We start from the raw sequence: 23,456 nt of genomic DNA, 5'->3' as shown, positions 1-23,456 counted from the left end.
TATTATGAGATTATTCTTGTAGTAATTGAACAACTTTAATTATGTAATTATCCATGTATAATATAGTGAATTCCATATGTGTTAAATCAATATGATCTTTGGTCCTCTAAAGGGCAAATTATGATATTATGCATGAATTACGAAGTTTAGTATATGCTTTAAGGACACTTTGAGACTAAAGTGAATATTATCATGATCTAGTTGTTGTGTTATTGAAAGGTTATTCTCATACACACACTTATGACATGAATATGATATGATGTGAGTGGTTTTCTCACAATATGATGATTCTATTGTTGAAAGGTTATGTCACATATTGAATATGTATGTAGATATGGACAGTGAAATGCTATTCTCACGCATGTTCTAATGAGCTATCATATGAGTTAAATAGGATTTATTGTCAAGACATTCTTTCACGGATTTTAACTTAGATCAAGACTTAATATAAACTCAATATGAATTAATTCTTAGTGCCAAGTGGATATTGAATATGAGAGGGAAGGTTCTACGCTAGTTGAGTCCGGCTTACCTATAAAAACATTTACACTAGTTGAGTCTGGCTTTCCAAATGGGTCCCTTGTACCCTAGTTGAGTCTGGGTTCCCAAAGTATGTATCTCATGAGATGGAAACCTTCTACCTTAGTTGAGTCTGGGTTTCTAGTTGCAATCTTATCCAATAAACTATGTGCCCTCATAGGTTTTTAGCTAGTGGATCCACCGAAGCTAAGAGTATGGTTCTACGTTAGGAAAGTAGGAAAATCACTTATTGGTGTTGGGTAGACACGGATACCATGGTAAGCTCACATGGTATATTTTGGTTAAGGCTTATTCCCAAATATTAAAAAGAATATGAATGTGAACTATAATTACTTAAGAAGCTTTACTTAGCATGGGTGATATTATGGGGTCTTACTCATGCATTGCACAAGTATGTTTTAAGGGTTTTTATGATATGTTCCTCTTATGTTATGATGATTGATCTATGTAATGAATTTGCTTATGACTTATGCTTTTTCAATTATCTTCAAAATGATGCTTTAACTCAGTAAATCTCATGCATTCAACTAAAATGTCCCTTTTAGCATGCTTTCGATGTCTTTATGCATGGCTATCATACTTATTGCATTTTTGTACTAACCCATGCTTTTCCTACATTTTCCCCAAATGTAGGGTCTGATTCGTAAGGCACTAATCATTGTGGCTAGAAGTTGGATTGCTTATTCTCCTAGCTTGTTGGTGAGTCCTCAAGATTCGAGGACAGTTATTATCTTTTAGTGTCATTTCTTTTATTTCCTTTTCGGACTATGTTGTATGGACTTTGACCCTAGTTGATTCAAGTATTGTAATAGATGGCTATAATGAGACAAGTATAGACTACCACTTTCCTTTATGAAAATTTTAGACTTGAAATGCGGTTTTACTCTTATTGTTGTAATGATTTATGGTATGATATGCTAAGTGGCTTACATGGGGCATTTTAGGGTTCTATGTGCCTTGTTACATCTAAGGGGTACCCTAGGTCGTGACAAACTTGGTAATCAGAGCAGAAGGTTTAGAATGTTTCTTCGATGATGTCTCGTAAGACACGTCTAGTAGAGTCTTGTTCATAAGTGTGAAGTGTACCACACTTATGAGTGAGAGGCTACGAGATGTTTAGGAAATTTCACTTCTTCATTACACTTAAGTCGTGCCTTAAAGTTTAACTCTAATATATTTTTTTCTTTCCTAATCTTCTCTTGTATCCTTAGTATATGAATAGATGACGGGCTAGTTCTCGAAGGATGTAAGAGGACAATGTGAATCAAGAAGCTCCTAAAGTCCTGATGACCCTTCAGCTTTGTCAAATGTGAAGGTTAGGTTGGATTTTCAAATGTCAGCCCAAGCTTTCACGACTCAAGATAAGACTGTGACGGCTCAGGCCAATAGAGATGTTGTGATTTATGTGAATACTAATGTGAATCCGACTGCTTCAAGGGTTAGCGATTTTGCCCGAATGAACCCTCCCGAATTTTATGGCTCCAAAGAGGAAGCCGATCCTCAAAACTTCATCAACGAGGTTTATAAAGCTCTTTCTATTATGGGGGTATATTTGGAAGAGAAGGTGGATTTAGCCGCCTACCAATTAAAATAGTGGAAGACCCATAGGAGCAGGCCCAGTTGAATGGGAATGGTTTAAATCGGCATTTCTTGATAGATTCTTTCCCCGACAATACAGGGAAGCTAATCAAGACAACATACAAAAAACCATCAACATACCGGTGCTTTTAAACTAGGAATGTCCTCATTAAACAACTCTTGCTCACAAATAACCTTACCAACAACACTCAAGGCCTCATATGAGTCTAGCAAACCAAGTATAAACTCTTCAAACTAACTGCACCTCTTAAGCTGAAAACATCAAGCAATCCTAATTCATGAACATCATGGACACTCAATGACCTTACCATCTAAGAACATTATCCCCCTCTTGGAAGTAAGCCTACACAGACTCTTTTAAACTTCATTTCTTTCAATTCTAAGGTCGGAGCAAGTCATCATCAAACGTTCACACTCAACACACATATGCATTTCTAAAACGCCATATTTCATCAACTCTTTCAACATACCTAAGAACACATGTTGACTAAGTCCGATTCTACCAACATCACACATAACTATAAAGCAACCCATTCATACTAAAGTTAAAACCAAAATCTATCATCTCAATCTATCAAGTCACATAGCCATAGTTGGTATCACAACCAACCTTCCTCCTTCACACCTTCTATCATACTCCCTTCAAGTGGTCATACCCTAAAGACCATCGGATAAGGAATAAGAGAGAGACATTATAGAGTTAAGCTCAATGGCACGACTTGAAGAATGAAGAAATGAGAATTTCTGAACATACAATAGCCTCTTATTCATAATGTGGCGCGCTTCACAATATGAACAAGACTCTACTAGATGTGGTTTGAGACATCCTAAGACCATTCCAAAATCTTGTGCTCTGATACCATGTTTGTCACGACCCAAGGCTAGCCCCTTGATGCGATAGGAGGTACTTTACCTCGAAGGGGTCACATACAAGCCTCATAGCATTCCTGAACATAAGAGCCTAGGAAAATAGAGAAGAATTAAAAACTTTCCTTTACAATCAAAGACATTTTTCATTAAAAAGTAAGGGGAAGACTTTCTAGACTTTGTCTCAATCCATCTAATACTTTGAATACAACATTGGGAATTAGCCTATACAAAAACTCTAAACATAAAGTAAAAGACATAGAGGGAACATAGTGGGTTTTGTCCTCGAAACTATCAGGACTCACCGAGTCTCCATCTCCAAGCTCCTTAGAAACCTATTTTTTCAAGTATAGAACACCAATATCTTTAAACCCTACACTTTGGTGAAAATGGAGAAATATGGGTTAGCACATTTAAGTACTAGTTATGAAAGCCATGCAAAAACCATGCTTAAAACAGACATTTTCTTTAAAAGTCATGCTTTTATGCCATTTTGATAAATCATCATGAATATAAGTATAAGAGGCATAATATTCAAACATAACCAACATACAAATCAATTCTCACGTTAGAACATAGTCAGCCATATAAACCATTACCTTTACTTTAAGTCTTCACCTCAAGTAACCTTCATGATAGACCTTGTGCAATGTATGGACAGAGTCCCATACCACCATCCACACCAAAATGCCACATTAAAGTCACCAAAAGTGAACTTGCCATTCTACCTTTCAATCTTCATACGATACTCATACATAAGAGGCATAAACATTACATAAGTCATATCATCACATAAGTACTATCACCTAAGATGACCCTAAGTCATACTTGTACAATGTGCAAGTAGCATCCCATACTACTACTCATACAAAGTACTCCTTTGAAGTCACCATAAGAAAGGCACTCATATACAATATTCCATAACAAGGAAGTAACTCATAATACAATCCAAGTATAGCATGCATCTTTACAATTAAGCATATAAGAGTCAACATTCTTCATTAGCTTCATTTGGAACACCTACATTCATTATACATTAGATCATCATTATCAGTAACTTTATCATAAGACAACATTCATACATTGGCCATTAAGACGTAAAGAAGTCACTATGACCCTGTCAAAGCCTACTCATGCAATGCACGGATGGCATCCCATGCAACCACCCACACTTCATAGAACTCCTCAAGAAACGATAATGCACATTTCACATGATGGGAATAAGTCTGGAACCGACATAGACAATGAGAGCTAGACATGGAATCCGGTGTCATATAACCCCACACCATAAAAAGTTGGTCTACTTGCCTAAGGTAGACTGGTAACATTAGCCTGGATGGAATCCACTAGCTAATATCCTATGTGGGCACATAGTTATGTGATACGAAGATGTTCATTGGAACTCTAGCCTAATATTGGGAGAGTTTCCATCTCACCATATCCACTTGGTGCTTAACCTACATTCCCATAGAGTAGTTTCATTACATCACATTACTGTACTTGAGAGGGCCACCAACAGTAGGGCTATCGACCCAAGATACATTACACATGAAAAGGCCACTAATATTAGGCCTACCGACGCAAGATACATTACACATGCGAGGGCCATCAACATTAGGCCTACCGATTCAAGGTATATTAAGGATAGCGCATTGACTTTCCAAGAAAGGTGCCATCACCTTTAGACTTACTGATACAAGGTTTATCATGTCACACATGAAAGGGTTATCAACACTAGGTCTACCAATTAAAGTTTCATCATTTCAAACATGAAAGGGTTACCAACACTAGGTCTACTAATTCAAGGTTTATCATTACATTAGTTCCTAGACTCATCATAAAGGGCTACCAACACAAGGTCTACCAGTTCATGTCGTACCCTAGAATACTTCATCATTCATTTATGAAAGGAATGCCATAAGCCTATCGATTCACATTCATCAAGTCAAGACACATTCACTAGTCATTTGTGAACGAAAGGCCATAAGCCTATCGATTCATAATCATTACACAAGAGAGGATGCCTAATCCTACCAACTCAAGGTTCAACTATGAACTATACTTTCATTCATTCAAAAAGAGGATGCAAGAGCCTACAAATTCAAGATATATTATCACATTACTTTCATCTATACAAGAAAAGGATGCATAAGCCTACCAATTGAAGACATACATTATATAGAAGGAAACCCTTCACATTTCATGATCATCATTCGTAAGTGTTAACTGGGAATATGCTTTCTATCATAACACTACTACATTCTAAACATGATCACACATACATACTTCACATCATATTAATACCTTATCCTTCCTACCTTGCTTTTCAAGGTCATTGATCACATTAACCCACACACCTTAGATCAATACAATTACGCAAGAATAATAACATAATTTCAACACTTAGTATCTATATACACATAAAGAATTCAAATACTTCATAATCATTCAAATCCTAATCTCAAATCATAACTTAGGAATTTGGTGGAAAACATGGGTTCTAGGAAGAAATCATTTTAATTCATCTTTAAATCCACAATTCATTCACGATTATATGGAATAATGCCTTTATAAATCATTTTGAGTCGAACCCATGCACAGATTGAAATCTAGGGTTTTGGGGGGAACATTGGAGATTTGAAATCACTTGGAAATTGGATCCTTGAATAAAACTGTCAAGGATAAAGACCCCCATACCTTTGATCGAAGAAATCCATGAAAATCACTTTAAAAACATGAATTCTTCACCTTCGAAGCTTGACGTCTTCACCTCCAATGGAGGTTTCTACAGAAAGAACTTTTGGAGGGGTGGATTTCTAATTTCAGTGATTCGGAAGAATGACTTTGGAAAGGTGTTTTCATACTTTTAAAACCCTTAAAATACCATAAATAACTAATAAAAACTATCCCGCAATCAAACTAGACTTATGGTTAATTTACCAATTCACCCCTAACTTGGCCGAACCATTACAACTTTTGCAGGTGGGGACTCACGACACTAAATGACGGACCGTGGTCTGGGTCACCCCTGTCCTGGTCATGCGTGATTTGGGGATGCAACTCACCAAAAGTAACCTTGGCCCACGGAGGACATCCACGAAGCGTGGGTGGTCCTACGGGCGTAGGTCCTATCCATGGTTCACAAAAATTTAGGCATCTTTTGTTCTCCTTGGGGTCTTGGGGGTTAGGCTTTAGGGTCCTCCTCGAGGACCCTAGGATGGTCCTTGATGCGTCATACCTTGTCGTTTAACCCCTAAACGCCTCAACAATAGCTCGGGACAACATCTTACACCCTCAAACCTCACATCAAATCAAACACAAAGTCGTTAGGCTTTAGTTTCACTTATTCGTTTTACGGTTTATTAAATTATCCCCACATGGGAACATTCTTCCTCGAATTACACTATAAACACTAATGGTTAAGAACTCAAGACTAGCAGCCCATCATGCATGCAACATCATAAACAATGCACAAAACTAGGAGGAAACATCAACTCCATTTCAAACATAATCCATGCAATTCAAGAAAGTAGGAACTACATGTACAAACTCATTATGCATCATAACTTCAACATTTCTCATTACATTGGAGGGATTACCTTCTCCAACTCATATCATGCTCATCATAACATCATTAAGCACATTATGCAATTTCTTCATAAAAGAACATTTAGGCATGTTCAACATTTCACCTCATGAAGCATATAGACAACTCATACTAAATGCACATTAACATTAGGAATATTATCCATGAAAACTCAATTTCTCATTAAAACAAGAATTCATCAAGAACATGCATATCATATGGAGACCATGGAAACACATATCCACACATGACTCCCAAATATGAAACAAGCCAAAATGAACTCTTTGTCTTAGGCTTGAATAGGCACATAAAGAAAAAGGTAAGGATATCGGAACTCCCAAAAACCTTATTACTCAACATACTATCCCCCCACTTAGGAATAAACCCAACTAGGGCTTATCATGAACACAACATAGGGACCCTAATCAAGACATCCACAACCTACAAGAAACCATCAACATTCTGGTGCTTTTAAACTATAATGGTTCTCATTAAACAACTCTTGCTCACAAACAACCTTACCAACACCACTCAAGGTCTCAAATTAGTCTAGCACACCGGGTATAAACTCTTAAAACTCACCACACCTTTTAAGGTGAAAACATCAAGCAAGCCTAATTCATGAATATCAAGGACGCTCAATGACCTTACCATCTAAGAATATTATCCCCCACTTGGGAGTAAGCCTACACAAACTCTTTTAAACTTCACTTCTTTCAATCCTAAAGTCGGAGCAAGTCGTCACCAAACCTTCACACTCAACACACCTAGGCATTTCTAAAACAACACATTTCATAAACTTTTTTCAACATACCTCAGAACTCATCTTGACCAAGTGGGATTCTACCAACATCACACATAACCATAAAGCAACCCTTTGATACGAAAATCAACACCAAAATCTATCATCTCAATCTATCAAGTTACATAGCCATAGTTTGCATCACGACCAACTTTCCGCCCTCACACCTTCTAGCATACTCACTTCAAGTGGTCATACCTTAAAGACCATCGGATAAGGAATAAGGCAGAGACATTATAGAGTTAAACACTATGGCACGACTTGAATAATAAAGAACTGAGACTTTCTTAACACCCAATAGCCTCTTATTCATAGTGTGGCGCGCTTCACATTATGAACAAGACTCTACTAGATGTGGTTTGAGACATCTTCAGACCATTCCAAAATCTTGTGCTCTAATACCATGTTTGTCACCACCCAATGCTAGCCCCTAGATACGAACACAGCGTACTTCATCCCGAATAGGTCTCATACAAGCCTCATAGCTTTCTTAAACATAAGAATATAGGAAAATAGAGAAGAATTAAAAACTTTCCTTTACAATCGAAGACATTTTTCATTAAAAAGCAAGCGGAAGAATATCTAGACTTTGTCTCAAACCATATAATACTTTGAATACAACATTGGGACTTAGCCCATACAAAAAATCTAAACATAAAGTAAAAGACATAAAGGGAACATTGTGCGTTTTGTCCTCGAATCTATGAGGACTCACCAAGTCTTTATCTCCAAGCTCCTTAGAAAGCTATCCTACAAGCATAGAACACCAATATCTCCAAACCCTACACTTTGGTAAAGATGGAGAAATATGGGTTACCACAATTAAGTACTAAGTATGGAAGCCATATAAAACCATGCTTAAAAGAAACTTTTTCTTTGAAAGTCATGCTCTTATGCCATTTTAATAAATCTTCATGAGCATAAGTATAAGAGGAATAATATTCAAGCATAACCAACATAGAAGTCAAATCTCAAATTTCAACATAGTCAACCATATAAACCATTACCTTTACTTTAAGCCTTCACCTCAAGTAACCCTCAACATATACCTTGTGCAATGTACGAATAGCGTCCCATATCACCATCCACACCAAAGTGCCACATTAAAGTCGCCAAAAGTGAACTTACCATTCAACCTTTCCATCTTCATACAATACTCATACATAAGAGACATAAACATTACATAAGTCATATCATCACATAAGGACCATTACATAAGACGACTCTAAGTCATATTTGTGTTGCGCAAATAGCATCCCGTACTACTACTCATACTAAGTACTCATTTGAAGTCACCATAAGCAAGCATAGCATGCAACTTTACACTTAAGCATATAAGAGTCAACATTCGTCATTAGCTTAATTTAGAATACCTCCATTCATTAGACATTAGATCATCAGTCTCATTAACTTTATCAGAAGATAATATTAGTACATTAGTCATTAAGACTTAGAGAACTCACTATGACCCTCTCAAAGCCTACTCGTTCAATGCATGGATGACATTCCATACTACCACCCAAACATTATAGAACTCCTCAAAAACTATAATAAACATCTCACATGATAGAAATAATTGTTTAACCGACATAGACCATGTGAGCTAGACATGGGATGGGGTGTCATATAACCCCACACCGTAAAAAGGTGGTCTACTTGTCTAAGGTAGACTGGTAACATTATCTTGGATGGAATCTACAAGATAATATACTATGTAGGCACATAGTTATGGGATAGGAAGATGTTCAATGGAATTGTGGCCTAACATTGGGACAACTTCCATCTTACCATATCCACTCGGTGCTTATCCTACATTACCATAAAGTAGTTTCATTACATCACATTATTGTACTTGAGAGGGCGACCGACATTAGAAGTACCGACCCAAGCTACATTACACATGAAAGAGCCACCAACATTAGGCCTACAAATTTAAGGTACATTAAGGATAGCTCATTGACTTTCCAAAAAGTTTGCCATCAATATTAGGCCTACCGATACAAGGTTCATCATTTCACACATGAAAGGGTTACCAACACTAGGTCTACCTATTAAAGGTTCATCATTTCAAACATGAAAGGGTTACCAATATTAGGTCTACTGATACAAGGTTTATCATTACATTACTTCGTAGACTCATCATGATGGGCTACCAACACTAGGTCTACCAGTTCATGTCGTAGCCTATAATACTTCGTCATTCATTTATGATAGGAATGACATAAGCCTTTCAATTCACATTCATCAAGTCAAGACACATTCATTAGTCATTTATGAAAGGAATGCCATAAGCCTGTCAATTCATATTCAATACACAAGAAAGGATGTCTAAGCCTACCAACTCAGGGTTCAACAATCAAATATACTTTTATTCATTCAAGAAGTGGATGCATGAGCCTACCAATTCAAGATACATTATCACATTACTTTCATCTATACAAGAAAAGGATGCATTAGCCCACCAATTCAAGACATACATTATATAGAAGGAAACCCTCCACATTCCATCATACTAATTCATGAGTGTTAATTGAGAATATGCTTTCAATCGTAACACTACTACATTCTAAACATGATCATCATACTTTCATTTAGATCACACATACATACTTCACATCATAATCATACCTTAGCCTTTATACCTTGCCTTTCAAGGTCATTGGTCACATTCACCCACACACCTTAGATCAAAACAATTAGGCAAGAGTAATAGCATAATTTCAACATTCAATATCCATATACACATAAACAATTCGCATATTCATAATCAATCAAAGCCCAATCTCAAATCACAACTTAGAAATTTGGTGAAAAACATGGGTTCTAGGAAGAAATCATCTTAATTCATCTTTAAATCCACAATTCATACACAAATATATGCTATAATGCCTATAGAAATTGTTTTGAGTCGAACTCATGCATTGATTGAAATCTACGGTTTTGGGGAAAAAATGGAGATTTCAAATAACTTTGAAATTGGCTCCTTGAAAGAAACTAAGTCAAGGATGAAAAACACCATACCTTTAATGGAATAAATCAACGAAAATCACTTGAAAATTTGAAGTCTTGACTTTGGAAGCTTGAAGTGTTCACCTACAATGAAGGTTTCTAGAGTGAGATCTTTTGGAGGGATGGGTTTCTAATTTGAGTAATTTGGAAGAATGACTTTGAAAAGGTGTTTTAATAATTTTAAAACCCTTAAAATACCATAAATAACTAATTAAAACCGTCCCGCAACCAAACTGGACTTACGGAGAATTTACCAATTCACCCCCAACTTGGCCGAACCATTCCAGCTTTTGCAGGTGGGGACACACGACACAAACCATGGTCTAGGTTAGGCCCTGTCTTGGTTAAGCGTGGTTTGGGGATGCAACTTACCAAATGATACCTTCACCCACAGAGGACATCTACGGGGCATGGATGGACCTCTGAAGCGTAGGTCGCATTCGTGGTTCTCAAATTTTTAGGTAGCTTTGGTTTTTCTTGGGGTCTTGGGGGTTAGGCTTTAGGATTCTCCTCAATCACCACTAGGGTGGTCCTTGGGGAGTCGTAGATTGACGTTTAACCCCTAAACCCCTCAACCATAGCTCGGGACAACATCTTACAACCTCAAACCTCACATCAAATAAAACACAAAGTTGTTAGGCACTAGTTTCACTTATTTGTTTTACGGGTCGTTACAGAGGTAGATCCTAAGAATACGGATGTGTTCAAGAGTTGGCCTAGACCTCTACCTCCTTCTGACATTAGAAGCTTTTTGGGTTTGGTCGGTTCATATAGGAGGTTTGTTGATGGGTTTTTGTCCATTGCTTCTCCGTTGAGGGCTTTGACTCATAAGAAGAAGAAGTTTGTGTTGTCGAATACTTGTGAGAAAAGTTTCCATGAATTGAAAGATAGACTTACTTCCGCTCAAGTGTTGTCTTTAACGAAAGGAAACGATGGTTCTGCAGTTTATTGTGATGCCTCTAGAGTTGGGTTGGGATATGTGCTTATGTAAAATAGTAAAGTTAAAGCCTATGCTTCAAGGCAACTTAAAGTCCATGAGAAGAGTTATCCTACCCATTATCTTGAGTTAGTGGCGGTGGTGTTTGCCTTGAAGATATGGAGGTCTTATTTGTATGGGGTCTACGTGGATATTTTTAACGATCACATGAGTGTACAATGTGTGTTAATCAAAAGAACTTGAATTTTTCTCAATGAAGGTGGATAGAATTGTTGAACGATTATGATATGAGTGTCATTTATCACTCCGACAAAGCTACTGTGGTAGCAGATGCTCTTAGTAAATTTTTTATGGGTAGTGTGGCTCATGTAGAGGATGAAAAATAAAGAATTGGTTCATGATGTGCATAGGTTGGCCCAACTAGGTGTTCAACTAGTGGATTCCGCCAAGGGTGGTGTCATGGTCCATAATGGTTTTGAATCATCCTTTGTACTCGATGTGAAGTCTAAGAAAAGTCTAGATCCTATCTTGGTAGAGTTGAAAGAGGTGGTACTTAAAAAGTCCGTTGAGGCTTTCTCCCAAGGGGGAGACAGGGTACTAAGGTTTCAAGTTAGGTTATGTGTTCCAAATATTGATGGATAGAGAGAGAAAATTTTAGAAGAAGCCCATAGTTGTCGGTATTCTATTCACCTGCGGCCACCAAGATGTACTGTGACCTATGGGAAGTCTATAGGTGGAATGGGAAGTAAAAGGACATCACAAAAATTGTGGCCAAATGTCCTAATTGTCAAAAAGTTAAGGTTGAGAATCAAAGGCTAGGAGGATTGTCACAATATATTGCTATTCCTACTTGGAAGTGGAAATATGTGGACATGGATGTTGTTTTAGGCTTGCCATGTACTAGGCGGCAACATGACTTCATATGAGTAATAGTGGACCAGAAGACTAAGTCGGCTAATTTAATTCCCATCAAGGTGTCCTAATCGGTGGAAGAGTATGCTAAGTTCTATGTGAAAGAGATGGTGAGGTTATATGGTGTACCCTTCTCTATCATTTTGGATTGAACTCGCCAATTTACTTCACATTTTTTGAAGTCTTTCCAAAAAGGGCTACGTACTAAGGTGATGCATAGCACCGCTTTTCACCCTCAAATGGATGGTCAAGGGGAGCACACCATTCAGACTTTAGAGGACATGTTGTGGGCTTGAATGATAGATTTTAAAGGAAATAGGGATGACCATATGCCGTTAGCTCAGTTTGCATATAATAACAGTTATCATTCAAGCATCGACTTGGCTCCCTTTGAGACTATCTATGGTAGGAGATGTAGGTTTCCTATAGGATTGTTTGTAGTAGGGGAAGTTGATTTCCTATGCATGGAATTGGTGCATGAGGCCATTGAGAAAGGCGTGTTGGCAAAGTTGCATATGAGTGAGATTTTCTATGAGTTTGCATTAGTGCATCAAGTGTTCCTGTCACGACCCATGGGTAACCCCGAGACGTAACATGGCGTACTTGACCACGAAGGGCTCGAATACAAGCCCTTAGCAAAATCATAACATAAGATCATAGAAAGATACGGGAAAAATTGAAACAATGCATGAAAGTCATTTCTAACAAGACCTAGGCATTTTCATGAACATGAATATGAGGAAATCATAGCAACATAAAATCACATAATAACCTTATTAGGTAGGTACACTATCCCCCCCTCGGTAGTAAGCCTACACATGTTCTTTTAAACCTCATTCATACTAAAGATAACATCAAGTCCAACATAACAAATCATAAAAGACAAGAAATCCGGAAGTTTACTAAAGCATAAAATAAAACACATACCGAAAGGGACAAGAGGAGATCACTTTTGATCTACTCTAGCTTGGAGAGCATACAACCTATTCTTCATTTGATGCTTTACATCCCCACTACTAGAGGCAACTTTCTTACCTTCTCTTCAAATAACCTTTGCCTTAGGGCAATCTTTTATCATGTGGCCACTCTCACCACAACTAAAGCAACCCTTTCTATTGGCCAAACACCTACCCTCATGCCTCTTACCACACCTAGTACAAGAGGACCATAAGGACTCATAACTTATCCCTTGTGGCCTAGAGGTGGACACCCTGTCATCCTTATTCTTAGGAGCACTAGAGAAGCCTTGCCCGGAAATTCTGTGTCGATTCCTAGAATGACCATGTCCATCGGACCCATCATTTGAAAAGTTCACATCCTCGGTTCTAGCTCTTTTCACCTCCCTATTCACTTTCTTAAGCTTTTTCTCCTCAATTTTTTGAGCATGCACCATGAGACGGGAAATATTCATACTAGGGATAAGCATTGCCGAACAGCATTCATTGACCACAAATTCGGACACTCCCATTAAAAACTTATTCATCTTGGCAATTGAATCCCCCCATTATGGTTGAAGCATATTTGGATAGTTTGGTGAACTTAAGGGAATACTCCTTCACACTCATACCCCCTTACTTAAGATTTATGAATTCTTGCATTTTAAGTTTCCTCAATTCTAGGGGAAAGAACCTATCAAGGAATTCCCTATTGAACTTTTCCCACTCTATTGGGCCCTCTCCTATAGGTCTACTATCTTTCCATTTCTCATAGGAGCTAAACAATATTTATGGCATATTCTTAACTTAAATTTCATATTTACATACTTCAACCTTTGGTCTTTCATATTACAAGTGAACCACTTTACAATCCACCTTCAAGCATACTTTTGCAAGGCAAGGATAGCATCCCATAATACTATCCAAGCTAACTACCTCTTTTTCGTCATTCTTGGGCATAGTTCACATTCATAGTCAAGACCTAAGTTTTCATGTATTAAGAGCACCTATAATCCAACGTAACCTCAAGGCAAACTTGTGCAATGCATGAGTGGCATCCCATAATACCACTCACACTAAGCATTTCTTGAGATCACCCTATTTATGCTTACTAATCATAAGTGTTATCCTTGACCCACTTCATAACGACGAGGAACTATCATATTGAGTCAATCATGTCATGGAAGGAAACTAAAGTAACAACCCAATCAAAGCATACAATCACATAAAAGGACACTTCATAAGTAAATTCAAGTCATACTTGTGCCATGTATGAATGGAATCCCATACTACCACTCACACTAAGTACTTATTTTGGTTAGTATACTCAATGCTTACTATTTATCATTATAGACTATCAAAGAATAGCATACTACTAAGCTAAACCTAGCTACCATAGAAGACACACTATCATGAAATCCAAGCTATCCAAGGAAGGATACAAGTGTCCCAACCTAGCTACCATGCAAACCTTCAATATGATGCAAGCTACCCGTAGGGGAGTATTAATCCTCAACTTTAAGCTATCCTTTAGATAGTATGGTGTCTCAATCGTATGCTACCATGAAATGGTCTTGACCTAACCAAATCAAGCTACCATGAAGTCAATCTAACAGTGCTAGTTCAAGTTACCCTTATGAGAGTGTAGATCCTCAATCCTAATCTACCATGCCTATACTAATGCAATCTACGAGTAAGATCATCTTACCAATGCTAGTTCAATATAACCTTAGGAGAGCATAACTCCTCAATCCCAAGCTACCATGAGATCACCTATCCCAAGCTACATAAGTCACATATATATCATAAGACTCAACTCTAAGTTATTATATTATAACAACCATAATTCATTTTAGGTGATTAGCCTTTCAATCTATAACCCATCTATGTGAGAAAACGTTTCACACTCTACATACATACATTCATGTAGTTCTAGGTAGGTCATGTGGGTAACAGCCTTGTACCACAACACTATCTATCTTGTATATCAATTTCATGCAAGCTATCTCATCATATTCGACTTACTCTACAAGCCCTAGTGATCAACATTATGACTTCAAGCCCTACCATTTAGCTTTACTCCACAATAATCATACTAGACCTAGATCACAAGACATATTAGTTACAAGCCTTAATCATAGGCAATTCTAGCCATAATTCATCATATAGTGACAATTCTAGAAGATCTATAAAGAATCGTCAATTTCTCATTAAAAGACATAAACCCACATAATTTGATTTCTAGGTTTAATCATGGAATTTAGATAAATTGTTCATAGTATCATGAATCAACAGTAGATTAATCATATATAAGTACTATCCAATAAATTAGAATTGTACCCAACTATACCCACACATTGGAAGTAACCCTAGCATAGATTGGGACTCTTCTACACAAATTAGGGGAAATCTTTGGGGACTCTGTGGGTGGAAGAACCCATAGATGAAAATATAAACACACCTTAATCAATTCCCTGGCACAAGCCTTCAACAATGGTGCCCTTGTTCTTGACATTAGCTTCAAGCTCTACCTTCTTCTTCAATTGGGGCTTTCTAGAGAGAGAAATATTTGAGCGGAGCGATTTGGGGTTTTGATTTGTGTCTCATGTAAAGTTACTTAAACATGGGGACTAATGACTTAAATGTATATATAATATATGTGTATAAATCCCATACAAAAAGACCCCCACTTAATACTAATGTAATAGGAATTTACTTAAAAACCCCTAAACCTGGCAGTCCGTTAAGGCACCAAGACAACTTTGACGGCTCATCAAGGGCACGACGGCTCGTGGTCCCTTGACCAGTGGCTCCCCTCATTTTACAGGGCCCTAAAACTCTAAGGCACCTTCACGACGGCTTTGACGGACCGTGGTCAAGACCACAGATCGTGAAGTAGCTCGTGGACTTGGGGCAGTGGCTTTGCCTCAAGGTCTTGCCTCCCATGAGACTAAGGGGTCTTCACGGAACCCTTCAAGGAGCGTGTCAAGACCACAAGTCGTGATGGTGGTCGTGAACCCTTAGGCAGTAGCTTGCCAAGGTTGGGCAGCCTTGGCTTAGGCTTGCCCTTTTGCCTTGGTACTTGCTCTTCCTATTCTCAACCAAACTCTAAATGGTCTTCTATATTACGAGGTCTAACATGTACATTGACTTTCAACAACTAAAACCCTCATTCTAAGCACATAAAGTCTCGTCTACGACTCTATTTCAGATACATCAAATCTTAGAACCCTAGCTTGTGGTTGTAGTTTGGCCTACTAGTTTCCGGGGTGTTACAGTTCCATGTCTCAATTTTTTATGAAATGTATTGGGAATCGATGTAGTTTCTACTTCCTCGAGATGTAGTAAATTTTCCTCCTTTGAATTGTGCATAATTTTGATCTTTCATGCATAATGCGCTGCTAGTCTTGAGTCTATACTTCTGCCAGGTGTCTAGATTGTCATTCGAGGATGGATGTTCCGAAGGGGAAATATTGTAAGACCCTAGAAACTAGAAGACTAAACTAGTGCTTATCATGAGGGGTATAGTCGTAAACATAACTCCTTGTACTTAAAAATAAAGTGTTTTGTGTTAGGATGTCAAGGTACGGCCCCTCAAGGACCAACCATTTTCCCATAGAGAAGGAGGTTGAAATCTGTTAGAAGTAGTCGACCAAGAGATGACCCACTCCTCGTATGTGTGTCCAAGGTCCGTAAGTCAGTGGATCATCAATTGTCAAAAATCTCTATCAAGACCACGGTTTACCAGCACGCCACATTGGTCCATCCACTTACCGTTTTCGTGGGTTCATGGGGTCGTGGGTGGTTTGGGGTTTTCAAATTTTAATTAATATTAATTGAAGTTCGCTTAACTCTAATTTAGACTAGCTATATATTTATTTAAGACCCCTAAATTTAGTCATCCTCTTCATTATTCCTAAATCTCAAAACAAAACAAATTTTTCCCGAAATATTCTTTCTCTAGAACTTCAAAGAAGAGGAAGAAGGAAGTTGGATATAGGGTTGAAGATTGGTTTTCTACTCAAATTCATAGGGATTCATTTCTAAGGTATCGTAGACCTTCATCAACGGAAGGCTTTAATTCCATGCAGCCCCTTCAAAACCCCAAGTTCAAGATAGAAATTCCCCAAAAGCTAGGGTTCGATTCCAAGTCATGGTTCCTTTCTAAAACGATTTTAATGATTAAATTACTTGGTATTATGATTAAATTGATGACTTACTGTGGTTTTTATGTTGAAATCTCCAAGAAACCATGAAATCCCCTTTGTTCCCAAATTATGATCTTCTGATGTAAATTGTGGGTGAAAAATGGATATTATGAGATTATGCTCATAGTAATTGAACTACTTGAATTATGAAATTATCCATGTATAATGTAGTGAATTCTAGATGTTTTGAAGCAATATGATCTTTGGTCCTTGAATGGGTAAATTATAATATTATGCATGAATTATGAAGTTTAGTATATGATTTAAGGACACTTTGAGACTAAAGTGAATATGATCATGATGTAGTTGTTGTGTTGTTGAAAGGTTATTCTCATACACACACTCATCCATGAATAGGATATGATGTGAAAGGTTTTCTCACTATATGATGATTCTAAGATTGAAAGGCTTTCTCACCTATTGAATATATATATATATATATATATATATATAGACATGGACGGTTAAAGGTTATTCTCAGGCATGACCTAATGAGCTATCTTATGAGTAATATTGGATTGAGTGTTAAGACATTTTTCCATGAATATGAACTTAAGTCAAAACGTAATATGAACTCAATGGGAATTAATGCTTAGCACCGAGTTGATATTGAATATGAGAGGGAAGCTTCTACGCTAGTTGAGTCCGGCTTCCCAATGAAATCTTGTACACTAGTTGAGCCCAATTTTTCAAATGGGTTCCTTCTACCTTAGTTGGGTCCGGGTTGCCAAAGTATGTATCTCATTAGATGGAAACTTTCTATCATAGTTGAGTCCAAATCTTGTAGTAGCAATCCCCATATCCCATAAACTATGTGCCCTCATAGGTATTTAGCTAGTGGATCCACCTAAGCTAAGACTATGGTTGTACCTTAGGTATGTAGGACAACCCCTTTTCGGTATAGGGTAGACACATAATTCCATGGTAAGCTCACATGGTCTATGTCGGTTAAGGCTTATTCCCCAATATGAACAAGAATATGAATTATGAACTACAGTTACTTAAGAAGCTTTACTTACTATGAGTGAGATTATGGGGGCTTATTCATGCAATGCACAAGTATGCTTTGAGAGTTTTTATGATAAGTTCCTCTTATGCTATGATGATCTATGTAATGCATATGCTTACAACTTGTGATTTTTGATTACCTTCAAAATGATGCTTTAACTTAGTAAATTCCATCCATTCAACTAAAATGACCCTTTTAGCATGTTTTCGATGTTGTTATGCATTGTTTTCATAATTAGTGCATATTTGTACTAACCCATGCTTTTCATACATTTTCCCTAAGTGTAGGGTCCGGTTCTCAAGGTGCTAATCATTGTGGCTAGAAGTTTGGGTTGCTTATTCTCCTTGCTTGTTGATGAGTCCTCAAGATTTGAGGATGGATATTATCTTTTAGTAGTCATATATTGTATTTCCTTTTCAAACTATGTTGTATGGGTTGTGACCCTATTTGATTCAAGTATTGTAATAGATGGCTATAATGACACAAGTCTAGGCTTTCACTTTCCTTTATTAAAATTTTAGTCTTGAAATGTGTATTTATTATTATTGTTCTAATGCTTTATGTTATGATATGCTAAGTGTCTTACATGTTGCCTTCCGGGGTTATATGTACATTGTTATATCTAGGGGGTACCTTGGGTCGTGAGAATAGTAGGTTAAGCAGAATTCATGTATAATCATACTAAAATATGTAAATTCATGATACACAATCATAAACAATCAGTATCCACTCTATTGGACCATAGCACAGAACATTAGAAGATACCCTAGTTTTACTTGGGGAACTGTTCTTCTAAATTGGGGAAAACATGGGGGCTTCATTGATGAAAGGAATCCATGAATGAATAAGCCATCATACCTTGATTACAAAGTTTACCAAGCTTGAAACAACGGAGAATTGACTTGACCTAGCTTGATTCATATTCTTCTTTTTCAACTTCCTAGAGAGAGAATTGGGTTTCTTTTGGGATCTTGAAGTAATGACATAAAATGACTTAATTTAGGGGTCTAAAGTCTCTATATAAGTGGTCTAGATTAGGTTAAAACAACACAAGTTAATCCTAATTAAAATTAGAAACCCCAAAGTACCCCTAAACTTAACCCCTAAAACTGCTCCCAGGTCACCATCCACGAGACCAAGTTGACGGGCCATGCACGGAACCACAGACCATCTTGGTCAAGCGTGGTTTGGTGACTAGGAGTTGGAAACCAGGGGCTTGAACCACGACTGTCCAACCACAAGGAGTGGACCCACCCAAGGGGCGTGGGTCCTGTCGTGCTTCAGTTATTTTGGGCAGTTCCCAGCGGTCCTCTTCAATGGCCCATGGTTGGTCCTTGAGGGGTCGTACTTGATGTTCTAACCCAAAACTTTCTATTTTAAGTACGGGGAGTTACATCCATGTTTTTAACACTCACGTTAAGATCTAGTTTAGCCTACTAATTTCTGGGATGTTACACTGGCATAAATAGAGTATGAGAGAAACTAAAAACCCAACATGAATGCAATTTCATCAAATGCATATAAACACGGTGAATCACTCAAAACTAAATCATACCATAGAGATATTTTTTATGAATATGCATGCATATGGAAATATAAAAAGGAATAAAACACATGAATTCAAAAAGAAAGAACCATGAAGAGCTAATACCTCAATCTTGAGTAGGAATGGCGTGAAAGAGATGAAGATAGTAGGACATCATATCGGTTTCAGGTTCCCAAGTAGAACTCTCAGACTAATTAATTCCTCCAAAGAGCCTTCACACTAGCAACTTTTTTGCTTCTGCACTTTAGGACTTCTGGGGTCTAAAATCTCAACTTGAGCGTCTTCACACAAAAGATTCTTGTTAACTTCCAAACCTTTCAAAGGATTAATAGATGTCGGATATCCAACACACTTTTTGAACAACAAAACATGGAATTGTAGATGCACCGATGCTAAATAATTAGGTAACTCAACTTCATATGCAAACTTTCTAATGTGCTTCAAAATCTGGTATGTTCCCATATACCGGGGACTAAGCTTCCCTTTCTTTCTAAACCTCATGATACCCTTCATGGGTGAAATTTTCAAATAGATCCAATCATTAACATAAAATTCTAGTTTTTGTCTCCCAACATTGGACTAAAACCTTAGTGTACTTTGAGTCGTTTGAAAAATCACACGAATAAGTGAACCTTTTGCATAGACTAATGAATTGGGCTATATCAAAGTGACCTGACCAACCAATAGGAGACTGAAACCTCCTACCATAAAGAGCCTCAAATGGTGTAACCTTAATGGTTGAATGATAGCTATTATTAAAAGAAAACTCAATCAGAGGCAAGTGATCATCCCAATTCCCCTTGAAATCAATCACACGGGCTCTCTACATATCCTCTAATGTCAAATTAGTAATAACGAATTGTCAATCATTCTAACGATGAAAAGTCGCTCTAAGTTTCACATCAGTACCAAACCTTTCATAAACAACTTCTAAAGTTGATATGTAAACTACCTTGATCAGAGATAACGGAGAAAGACACTCCATGTAACCTTACCGTTTCTCCAATATAGAGCATGGTATAATCATATGATGAGAAAGAAGTCTATATGGGAAGAAATTGAGCCGATTTCATCATTCAATTAACAATAACCCAAATAAAGTCAAATAGTCGATGAGTGCGTAGTAAATCCCTAATGAAATCCATATTCAAATATTCCCACTTCCATATAGTAATGCAAATATCTTGAGCCAAATAATTCCGTGTCTAATGCTCAACTTTGTTTTTGACAATTCAAACATTTAGCCATAAATTCAACAATATCCTTCTTCATTCTATTCCATGAATAAACATTGCGCAAAACATGGTACATCATTATGGCTCTGTCACGATTAGGAGTTACCCCCTAGGAATAACATGGAGTACTTGACCCCGAAAGGGTCTCATACAATCCCTTAGCATAATCATAACATAAAGACACAGAATAATGAGAAAAATTTAAAACTTTTACAATCAAAGTCAACTTCTTTTTCATAAAGGAAAATAAGAATCTAGACTTATCTCAATGACCATCTAGTACAATAGAGACTACAAATAGGATTAATGCCGTTTACATCAATGAATTCTCAAAACTAGAAAGTACTAGAAGGAAGTAATACGTCGCAACAACCGGAACATACACTCATAGTAAATCTTCAAAATATGGGTTAGCACAAACAATGTACTAAGTATGGAAAGCATGCACAAAATTCTTAAAACATGCATAAAAGGGACATTTAGTTGAAATCATGCCTTTACTAACTTTAAAAGCCATCATGCACATTTATGCAGAAACATAAGTCAAACCAACATATAAGCAACCCAAAGCCATACTAGTGCAATGCAAAAGTAAGATCCCATAACCCTACCAAATGCTAAGTATCACATTTAGGCCACCAACAACATACATATCTTACTTTGCCTTATTCATATCCAACATACTTATTAAGGAGTCACTTATGTTCATATCTTGTAACAAGTTAAGTAAACCTTAACATTTATACAAACCATTCATACATAATTCATAAGTCTTCATAACATAAGAAAACCTCCCCATAACCCCTCTTAAAGTCTACTTGTGCAATGCATATGTGAAGTCACATACCCCAGTCATAATAAGTAGTACCTCTTAAAAAGTCATAATTAAAGTCCATGTTCTTATCATAATTCATATTCATATCATATAGGGAATATAGCTTAGACCGACATAAACCATGTGAACTACATGGAATCTGATGTTCTACCCCCACACCGAAAAGAGGTGTCCTACTTGCCTAAGGTAGAACATTCATAATAGCTTTTAGGTGGATCCACTAGCTAAAGACCTATGTGGGCACATAGTTATGGAAAAAGGAGATTACTTATAGAAACTCAGACAACTAGCGTAAAAGGTTTCCATCACATGAGATAACATACATTGAGAAGCCGGACTTTCTAAACGTAAAATTCTCCATCTCATTATCGTATCCGCTCGGTGCTAAGCATAATTTTCTTTAAAAGTCGTATTTAGTCTTTACTTAAGTTAATATTCATGAAAGAATGCACTAGGCACTCAAACCAACATACATCATAATAGTTAATAGATTCACTAGGTGAGAATGTCCTTTCAACCTTAAAATCATGAACATGTGAGTAAACCTTTCACATCATATTCATAGTGGGTTCATGAGAATAGCCTTTCAATTAACACAACAAGCTTATCATAAACATACATACATACTTCATGCATAATCGAGTGTAAAGGGTATAGGGAAGAAGGACCTTGCATCAATATCACAATTACACAATAGCTCATCACTATCTAAGTGAATCATGAGTTCATATTCAATCCTCATCAACATACACAAACCATAGGTGTTGCCCTCAAGGCTAGGAATCAAGATCAACCCTAAATTCTTGAATTACAACACTAGATAGGGGAATTTCATGATTCAACAATTTAATAAACATAAACATAATCAATTTCAAGCTTCCATGATCAATCAAGTCAGACGTTAGTTCATAATTTGGGAAGAAGGGGAAATCATGTGTCCAAGGGAGATCTTCATCAAAACCCAACACTACTCCATAAATCTAACCATAAATCATGATAATCAATAATAATATACCATAATTAAACAATTGAAATTGTTTTGGAAGAAGACCCATGACTAGATAGAAACCCTAGGTTTTTTGGATATCTTAAAACATAGTTTTAAAGGGTTTCTTAGGGGATAGATTCCAAGAATAAAAAGCATCCACGCCTTAGCTAGATTTCCAAAAGAATTTGGAGAAGAATGGTTGGTTCTTGAACCCCTAGTTTGACCTTCACCTTGCTCTTCAATGGAGTCTTAGAGAGAGAATATTTTGTGAGGGGATGTTGGTTATGTTTGAATCTTGTGAGTTATGACCAGTTAAAGTGTTGTTTAATAGTTAAAAACTACTTATATATGTTTAAATAACTAATATAAACCGTCCCTAACCTTTAATAATTAAAATAGGAATTAATTAAAAAGTTTGACCCGTGGCCGAAACTTAATAGCTTTTTTG

Source organism: Solanum stenotomum, chromosome 8 (assembly GCF_019186545.1).
Source record: "Solanum stenotomum isolate F172 chromosome 8, ASM1918654v1, whole genome shotgun sequence".
Classification (NCBI taxonomy): domain Eukaryota; kingdom Viridiplantae; phylum Streptophyta; class Magnoliopsida; order Solanales; family Solanaceae; genus Solanum; species Solanum stenotomum.
This window is presented reverse-complemented; position numbering follows the sequence as displayed.